This window comes from Passer domesticus, chromosome 5 (assembly GCF_036417665.1).
Source record: "Passer domesticus isolate bPasDom1 chromosome 5, bPasDom1.hap1, whole genome shotgun sequence".
NCBI classification, from domain to species: domain Eukaryota; kingdom Metazoa; phylum Chordata; class Aves; order Passeriformes; family Passeridae; genus Passer; species Passer domesticus.
Window position 1 is genome coordinate 10,144,091 of NC_087478.1, and position 10,305 is coordinate 10,154,395.

The following is a 10,305-nucleotide window of genomic DNA, read 5'->3' on the forward strand; positions in this document are numbered from 1 at the left end:
GATTTTAATGAAAATTCAGTTGAAGACGATAAATGAAGTTATAATCATGCCATTTCAGATCACTGGAGATCTTCATTTTGGGAACAAGCCCATTACATTGGCACCTGCTGTGTCCAGAGCTGGGCTGCCCACTACATGGACTGGCTGCAGAAAGTCCAAGGAAGGGACACAGAAACACAGAACTTGGAGAATCTCCTATTTAAGGAGATTCCCAGGGATCTGGGAAGAGAGAAATGCCATGTGGATCTCAGCAATGCATGAATGAAGGGGGTAGAGAAAGCCCAGGCTCTTACCAGTGGTGCCCAGTGAAAGGACAAGAGGCAAAGAAATTCCATTTAAACATCAGAAAAAAACACTTTCACTGTTCAAGTGGACAAAAGCCAGGACAGGTTGCCCAGGGAGGTTGTGGAGGATTCATCCCTGGAGATAATGCAAGGGACACAACCCAGAGCAAACAGCTCTGACTCTTTTCTGAGCAGGAGGCTCAATGAGATGGTCTCCAGAGTTGTGTGCCAACCTCATCCGTGCTCTGATTGTGCAATTCTGTCACATTGGGCAGTTTTCTCATTGTTTTCTCATAGGAAAAGTTTTAGGAGTTCAGATTTTCTCCAGCTGCTGCCAGGCAAGATTAATTGTATAGATTTTTTTAAGGTATAGGAGAAACACCTTTTTCATGGTCACATCCATAGATTTTTTTGCAAAGAAAAATGTTGTTCTTCCCTAGACTAAGTGGGTCTGAAGGACCATAAAATATTTGCAAAGAACAAAAATACTTTTCAGAGGGTGGAAAACACAAAGAGTTCACTTTGAAAAAAAGAGAGGTATTTTTGAAAGACTGTAATGTTTGTTCAGGGTAAACATCTGCAGAATGATAGCCTGTATTATTCTCTCTGGATGCTCAAAATTTCTCCAAGAAATAATTGGTTTTTTAGTATTTATTTTGCAAATGAGTTGATTGAGAAACAGAGAATACAAAGAAACAATACAGTAACACAGTATCATACACAGAAAAAGAAACCTATCTAGGAGGTGTAATTTCTAGACTCTGATTTAAGATTTCATTGCATTAATTGAAAATTACATTATGTTACACAGAAAGTCTTGCAATAAGGAAATTCTGATGATTATATTAAATCCATCAGAAGTTAAAATTAATAACTTGCTGTTTAAGAGATGTTGTAGAGAACAAATTTGTTCTTGTTCTGTCAAACAACTAGTTTTTGAGGGACCCATAAAGGTGAAATCACAGCTGAAACTGAAATTTAATAAAACCCAAGATCCCAAATCCCACAAGTACTTTCAAAAAGTGTACTTTCTATGTCTGACATACACATTTCTATAAACTCACAGAAAAGTAGCTGGAAAATAGTGTGAAGAAGATGTTTGCATAAATATGAAGTTTGGTACAGCTGTTCTAAGAAAGCATGAAGCTAAAATAGGATAGAAAATGGAAGCAAGGAGTTCTTTTATGTTTAAAATATAAGCCTACATAAGAAGAGATTAATGAGAATAGTTGTGAAAATGAATTCATTTAAATATGAGCTATTTCCTTTTTTGGACCTGTGAAGTTATGGTTTCATGAATATTTGTCAAAGTTAATGTTGTGAAGCTGAGCTGTTGCTTTTTCTTGGAGAATAATCCTTGTTGTCTTCCTTTGTGTTACATATTCTCTTTAAGAAAATGAAGATAATGCAATGATTAATATATATGCTGCTAAATCCTCATGCATAGCTTGATTCAGCTATGGAACAAGAACATTTTGCTTCTTGTGAAAAAGTAATGAACTGTATAAATATAGGAATCAAAGCTTAAAGTTGGCTGAAAATGATGAAGGGCTCTTCTCCTTGGGAAGTTAATCTTCATTCCATTTCTTGACATTCAGATAAGAAGAGCCATCAGGTTTTTCCAGACTTGCTCATGCAGAGTCGCATCCATTATGGTGCTGATGGTCTCATGGGAAGAACAATGCTTTGTCCAGTTGTGAGGTGATGTACTTGGAAATTATACAGCTGCTACTGCAGATGTACAAACAAACAAACAAACAATCAATCCCCTTCATAGTTTACTACAGTGAAACAATAAAGAAAAACCTTTGTTAAGTGCAGTTTGCATATGTATGAAAATTATTATTATTAATTTCTGAATTCTAGTTGCATGAAGAGCCTCAGATACATGCTTAATCTTGATTTTTAAGGAGCCAGTATAATCGTGCATGTGGGGTATTCTGCCTGTAGTAATGGAAGGTACTCCAAAGCACAGCTGCCTGCCTAAGCACTGCTGAATGGTCAGTCAGAGTCATGATTGTTTGCACTGATACCCTTCAACATTCAAACACAAGGAGCTGCATTCTGTTCCGAGTGGCAGGACTCCAAAACAATGTCTTTTGGGTAGACTTAGTCTAGTTACCTAGGACATAGACCTCAATATGTTGTGAAAATCTCAGTGTGTGCTTATAGCATGGGACTTTAGGTATTTGGACAAAAAAGTCTCTAGTATTGTTTATGAAAAAAAAAGTTGCCAATGTCTTTAATGGCTCCTTTTTTTTTTTCTGCACATTGGTTGAATGTTGAAAATTTGGTTATAGTGTTGCTTGTTCTTAACTATTTTACTTATGCAGGTAGGTTTTGCCCTATGGCAGACAACTTTTGAAAGTTAAAATTAAAGGTTCTTCAGTTTCTAGTCTTATGAAGGAGAAAATCTCCTCCATGTATATTGAAGCTGTCTCTTGAGTACAAAAATTTGCTTACACAAATATCTCTAGTGCCATGCCAGATGGCATAGTCTGTGGTATGGAATGTCTAGGAAAGAAGTGTGGTAGAACATAGGATGATACAACTCCTGCACTCTTGAGACCACAGAAGGATATCTAAAAACATCTCAACTATTGCTGGAAAACTTTTAAGCAGTTAAACTCTGAGCCCAGGTTATATGTAGATACTAAAATCTAGATTCTTATTCTGGATCTGAATCTCTACCTCATGCCTTTACTCACTTACTGTAAAGGAGCTGAGTAAAAGGACATTATGCTGCCTTCTAACCACATTTCCTACTTGAAAGGTGTTCTTATATCTATGTCTATATCATCTATATATATATATATATATGTATTTAACTGTAAATTTATAGTCACACATGGTTCATTGGCATGCATATGAGATCTCTCATCCTTGGAATTACTCAAAAGCCATCTGGACATAGTCCTGTGAATTCTGTTGTAGTGATCCTGCTTGAGCAGAGGGATTGGACCAGGCAGCCTCCAAAGGTCCCTTCCAAATTCAGCCCTTCTGTGGATCTGTGTGATATTTGTTTATCAGCAAATTTTGAGCTAATAGGAATATGCCAGTAGATGGTGCTCATGAATATATAGCTTTGTTCTCACATAATTAGCAATTTTTTTGGTATTGAATGCTACCAGGATTCCAGCATATTGTTTATGTGGCTCTTTTAACAGCTGCATAATTAAAGTTCAGCACATACATAATTGTTTGCAAGGAAAGAGCCTACATGATGTCAGAAGGTTGTAGATGAAATTGAACCCATAACAAGTCCCTCAGCTGACTTCATGCTAGCATGAGTCCTCCAAAATCAAATTATTTCTAATCTGTTTGAATTTCCCACTACAGAATGACATTGTTCCTTGGCTCTGGAACTATCCAAAATCAAAGAACTTTGAGCATGTCAGGGAATGTTGAACATGAACTGCTGGGCTCAGTGTTTTACCACAGATAAATTAGGATAATAACATCTTCTGTTTGCTCAGGCTGCAGGAACTGACCTGAGAACTCTATTGGACTTGACTCTGGTGAACAGATGTTGTAACAAGATGGTAAAAAATTCAATTTATTCCACAGAAAAAAAGGAAAAGTGTTTTATTTACATGAAGGGCATAACCGCATTAAAACAGTTTGATGAACACATTATACATTTCAGAAAGTTGTTGCTGAATGGAGTGAGGACTGGGGCTTATAAAAGACACATTTAGAAGCTGGTATGTCAGTGGTTGCTGTAGACATAATGACCTCCTGAAAATGCTGCAGTGGGCACTGGGTGCCTAAGCCCCAGGAAACTGAATAGGTGAAACTGGAAGCTCAAAGAGGCAACTTGACAACCTGAAACTGAGTGAGAAGCCACTAGAAGTTAACTGTTAATGTATAAGAATGGTGTCTGAATTCCTACCCAATGGCAAGAGCTAATCTCTTGGATTAATGTTTAAAATATATAAGCATGGAGCTAATATCCTTGGATCCTGCAAAGGGATACAGATTGGAGTCTAGCTACTTACAGATTTATTTTCATAGAACACGTGAACAGAACCTACTGCTGTTATTGTGAGGAAATAGTAGTAGCATGATAGTGCCTGACTTTAATCCACTTCCCAGGAAGCAGGAGAAAGCTGCCTTCTGCAGACTCTTCTCACTTGAAGGAGAACTTCACCCACCCCATGGCTGTCTGATGCAGGTGGGGCACTCTGTGCCCAGCCCAGCAAACACAGGGATGTGACTGAAGTGGGGGGGTGAAACAGAGCCTGACCCTGCAGCTTGCTGTCCTGGCATGCACTGTTGAGCTGTGCAGACATAGGCAGGTTACATTAGTCTCTGGTAAAAATGCAGAACCTCTCCAGAGACCAGGCACCATGGATTAAAACTCTCTATTCTATGTGATTTTCCCATGAACTTAAATAGAGCCTGTCCCTCCATGACTTGTCTCTCTGTGTCCCCACAATACTTGGTTTCCTGCCCACACAATCCTTCTGTTTCAACAGCACCAGAGTGTTCCTCCACCTGGGCCAGTCTGCAGCCTGTTGTTCATACATTATTGTGGCTTCTGTTCTCCTCAGGCTGAGGAGGAGTTTGGTCCAAACTCATCTTTATTCCAGGAGAGGGTTCTCTTGTGTAGATCAGGGCTTTTTCTAAGCTGGTGAAATAATTTCCATGCATGTTTCCAGGCATGTGACCCATACCGGAGCTGGTAAAAGCTGAAGAGCTTTCTTGCTTAGGTCTTACAGAGAACTTGAGCCCATGCAGCTCAGGGCCCAGTACAGTGCAGGGGGAAGAGCCTCTTCCTGGCATCTTCTTGGCATGGACAGGGTGCAGCCCACCAGGCAATTGATCAAGCTGTTTTTGGATCTGACTCATACTTGAATAAAATGCTAAAATTATTTAGTAGCTCATGTGAGTAAATTCATGCTTTTAAATTACAGGGAAATGGGGGATTATAAATTTTACACAGAAAAGCACACACTACCCTTATTTTAGTGCAGCATAAGGCAAGAAATGAGTGTTTTATGTTAATGGATTCACATATTGTTTACATTTGATTTGTATTATTTTGTTGGTCCTTAAATACAAAAACATCATTATGAATATTTTAGATATTTTCAGCTTGTAAGTTCTTTTGCCACAGCTGGTGGTCTGTTTTGCCAATTTGGATTAAAGAAACGTCACCAGTTGGAAATCTAATCCATTTTACAAACAGAGTTAAAAGAAGAATAACTTGTAACACCTGCTAATAACCACCCAGCCAGTTTCTCTGTTTTATTTTAAGATTTTTTTTACCCCCTACTTTTCCCTCGCTGTGCCAGGGTTTGATCATTGACTCACTGCTGTGAAGCCAGAACTGCCACCGACTTTGGGTGCAGACTTAGAAGCTCTAGAGCTGGCTGCAAGGCTTGGTGTGTGTGCTGTGCAAAGCTGCAAAGCTGCAGCTGTGTTGCCTGATGGACTGCCTGGAGGTGCTGTGGGGCCACCCCCCACACATCAGCACTCATATCAGCACTGCAGGGGCTGCTCTCAATAGGGATTTTGGCATTTTCTGTAAGTCAGCCAGCTCAGCCTGCATGTGCAGAGCTCAGCTTGGGGCAGGCTGGATTGATGTTCATGAGCCCTTGGTGACACAGTGAGAAACTGGAGGAACTGACTGCAGAGGGAACCAAACTACTGTGCTCAAAGGACCAAAATATGCACAAAACCATAAATTAAGGGGAGAGGAGGAACAGAAATGCTCATGAATAAATTGATAGCTTGTGTTGTGTTCTTGTAAAATTCATTTTATAGCACACAGACTCTCGAGTGCATCATCTTCCATGAGGTACCTAGAAAACTTGTGAATGTGAGAGAATTGCCAGCAGATGGAAAGCTACTACTATGAGTTTACATGGAGTTTCCTGTCAGTCTGACTCATCCACCCACCTGGTCTGTGCTGCCAGTGAGGTCAGACTTCACAGGCACTTTGCTTCCTCTGCCTTGGGTGGATTCCCGTTCCCATACCAGCATGTGGGATGCCTCCCCAGCAGACTTACAGGCACACTGGACCACCCTTCCCTGTTCTGCTCCTTTCTCACTTGGGATGCCTGAAGTAAATGAGGCTATCAGGAATGGGAAAATATCCAGACAACTGGGTAGAATTAGTTACCTGGTAAAAGCATATAATTTCTTTATCGTAGCATATTAGATTTCCCAGCAGTTACTTACCAGAACTTGTCCTCATCTGCCCCTCTCTCTTTGCACACATGTACACGTAACCTCTTGGCAGCCCGACCTCCCTCCCACTTTTCCTTTTGGAGGCAGGATAGTGGCTGAACTGCCTGACACTCATTCACAACTCCCAAGATCACCAACCACTGCCACAGTGCATCAGTTCAACTGTTCATCTCCTACAACATGTTGCAGCAATTACTTCCAGATACTGCTCAAAAATGTCTTACTGTCCCTCAGTATGCAAGTTATACAACTACAGGCCTTGGAGGAGAATTTTTTTTTAACCTCAGGCATCACAACATCTAACTTTCCCTGTTGACATTTTTTTCTCTAGGCCAGAAGGATGTTTTTGTTTTTCACATGCATACCTTTTCCAGCTTCATTACTATAAAGGTCTTGATAAAAATGACTTTCATTTTTTTCCAGACCATCTCAGCCACAAAATGTTTTCTATGTCCTCTGACATTAATCAGTAAAACCCTGTTCCTGTGATGCATAAAAAAAGCCATCTTCAGCACTAAAGTAATCTTTAATTTATGCAATGCTTGAATGATTTTCATCAGTTACTAGATACAATGATTTGATTTTCGTGTGTAATCATTTCATCTTAGATATCGCACTTGCCAAAAAAGCATGACAGATCTGATGTGAACACTATTTTTTATTGCAGTAAATGACTTTGTATTCAGATTTTTTACATTTTGATACTTGATTATGTTACAAGATAATTCAAAATAATTATACTTTATTTACATTTTGAAGTTTCATTCTTTTAAATGAGAAACCTGTTAATTCCCTAATGCAATTCAGAATCCAGTCTGCTATTTTAAGTAACCAGTTACTTCACAAGGACAGCAAGTGCCCAATTCCATATTCATATGGTTCTGTCTGCCAACCATAATTTTATTTTTTCTCCTTTATATTCAACAGAGGAACTTCTGAAGATGAACAGGATCCAGTCTGCCTCATTTAAATACTCACTGCTCTCCTTTGCGTGGGGTTTTTCAGAACCTTGAGAGACTTATTTAGATTTAGTGCCAAGCACCTTCACAGAAATGGAGGGAAACAGTGCAAATGTTAGAGAAATAGATTTGACACCCAGTCAGCCCAGCCTTTTTTTGGCAGTGTGTAGTAGCATGCCAGCAGCCACCCTCTGCATTTTGATAAGGATGCTTTTCAAACCATGGGGATCTATGGGCTTATAGGAAGCCAGTGAAAAGGAATGAGGACAAGAGAGATAATTCTGGTCATCTAAAAATCACTGTGCAGAGCCCTGCACTTCTGTGTGAATTAAGGTCATAGTAATTTTTCTGTGGAACTTTTGTTTTTTACATCATATTCCTGCTGTATAAAAACCTCACGCTGCTCCAAGAAGCAATGCTTAGATCTCCCCCTTTTCAGTGATGCCAGACTTCAGTGTGCTTTTCCTCAGGACTTCAGCACTCACCAGGCAGCTGCCCTGCTCATCCCATGCTCAGGATTCCAGGAATGGATGCTCAGGCAATGTCTGGCAGCAAAAATGCTGTACCAATTTGCACATACAGAAAAACTAATATCATTGAATCACCTCACACTCGCCTGATTAAATTAACACAGGCAAGGAATTTTCAGACTAACTGGGGAAGTACCTAATTAAATTTCCTGGAAAGCAGACAGTGGACCAACATGGAGAAATTTGAGTGGGCTGCATAGGCCCACCTCCCTACTCAGAAACTTGGCCATGGTTTGCCCTTTAACAGAAACAGATTTGTGCAAATGACATTGCAAGGTTGGAGCTGGCCTTCTGAACTTGACACCAAAGAAGAGATTATCTGAAAGGTGACATAGTTTGCACATTACAACACCTTCATTAACACCTTAATTAGGGTATAAAGCCCACATCCTGGCTAGTGGTTGACCTTTCTGTTATTCCAAGGCAGGAGGCAGGTAGGAATAAGAAGAATAGAGGCAGAAACCTTCAGAACAGATTTTTGGCTAAGTGTACAATTTCTGAATGAAAACTTATTAAAATGCATGTAACTTATAAATTAAAGTTTTGATCCTTTAACAAAATCAGTCCTTTACATACTTACTTCTGTGACTGTTCTCAGTAAACATAGTTTCCAGAATGAGATACTGAGCAGGGAATTTGATGTACTGCCTGTCTACATGGGGATCAGCTTCAGTTGAGCCTGTAATATGTTCACACATATCTACAGGTCAAAATTTCCCATTACTTTTTCTTCTAGGGGAGACATATATTTTTGCCTATATCAAAGAAAAAAGAGTAATTACTACAGCACTTACTACTCGGTATTAATTTTGTATGCTTCTTTAAACCCAAAAGTTTTTACATACTTGCAAGCATGTCCTTATAATAATTAAACTTAGATGAATTCATAATCTGACTAGGAATATTTTATTTATGAACTATTAGAGATTTAATTTCTTCTTAATGTTGTTTTGGAGACATATGCAGTATACAAGTCTCTTGACTGCCATAGAAAAAAGAACAAAGCTTTCTCTTCAAAGAGAGTAAAATAGAAGAGGATATTCCTTTTTTGGCTAAGCTTTAAGATGTTTCTGGTTTGTTTGGGTTTTTTGTTTCAATATTTATACTATTTCTAACTCATCAACAAAGGCAACTTTTATTACTTTACACATTCCAGTTAATACTTCTCTAAACAGCAATGCCGAGACACTCTTGGCAAATTTTTACATGCATTTCATCAAATATATATTTCTGTAAGTTCTTCAGCATTTGATGCTACCCCAGGAGCAACAAGAAGATAATATCCCTGCACTTAGTGCCTGCAATCTCACAGAATCACAGAACAGTTGGTGTTGGAAGAGGCGTCTGGAAATCACCTTGTCCAACCTACTGCTCAAGCAGATGCACTTAGAGCAGTTTCCACAGGATTGTGGTTTTGAGTATCTGCAGAGAATGAGACTCCACAGCCTCTCTGGGCAGCCTATTCCCCTGCTCTGTCTCCCTCACAGGAAAGCTTTACCACATATTCAGATGGAATTTCCTGTGTTTCAGTCTTTGCCCATTGACCCTTCTCCTGTCACTGGGCAGCACTGAAAAGAATCTGGCCCCATCCTCTTAACACCCACTCTTAAGATATTTGTATGCATTGATCAGATTGCCTCTCAGTTTTATCTTCTTCAGACTAAACAGGCCCAGCTCCCTAATCCTTTCCTTGTATGAGAGCTGCTTCAGTCCCCTAAACATCTTTATAGCCCTCCACTGGACCCTCTCCATCCAACAGTAGACTTAACAAAAAAAAAAAAAAAAAACCACCAAAAAAAAACCAACAAAAAATCCCAACAAAAAAACAAAACCAAAAACAAAACAAAAACCTTTCAATTTGCATGAAATTACATACTTTCCCAAAACTTTGGGCCTCCTGGCACAAGTTATGCATCTCTTCTGTCCCTCCACCCAAAAATACCAAAAAGGTAATTGATTCCACATCCTCCAGCCCTAAGTTCTTCACATAGCTGTACTGTTCACAAATTAACTCCACCAACAGCAATCCCACAAAACCCACTCTGCAGCCTCTGCTGTTTCACAGACACATGTGCAACTCTTCTCCCATCTGTCACAGGATGCTCCCTCATTACCTGGCAAGATTCAGGAGTGCTTTACCTGCCCCAGCTTCAGCACAGGGCCTCAGGAGAGATGGAAGGTCAGAAGGACCAGACAGTGGCCAAGGTGACAAAGAAATCAGCTGTTTAGCCAAACTCACTAAAACTACCTATATCTTTGTGTATAGTGACTGAGATGTGTGTATACTTGAGAGAGGACACCAGTATGGGCTGCTTTTTAATGATTTACCTGAGATCA

At 39.6% G+C, this 10,305-nt stretch overlaps 1 protein-coding gene and 1 long non-coding RNA gene across 12 annotated transcripts in view; one reads left to right on the forward strand and one right to left on the reverse strand.

Moving 5' to 3' along the window:
- Positions 1–10,305, forward strand: part of MAGI2 (membrane associated guanylate kinase, WW and PDZ domain containing 2) — a 698,553-nt gene that overhangs the window by 62,329 nt on the left and 625,919 nt on the right. The gene's annotated exons all lie outside the window — the stretch shown is intronic.
- LOC135301242 (uncharacterized) lies at positions 1,908–10,258 on the reverse strand. 2 transcript variants are annotated; one of them, XR_010362977.1, is made up of 4 exons: positions 10,083–10,258; positions 8,549–8,723; positions 6,189–6,349; positions 1,908–2,015 (listed from the first exon to the last, which is right to left on the reverse strand). It is a non-coding gene; the product is annotated as an uncharacterized LOC135301242 (long non-coding RNA). The 2 variants fall into 2 exon arrangements; XR_010362976.1 differs by lacking the exons at positions 1,908–2,015; positions 6,189–6,349 and adding an exon at positions 7,390–7,521.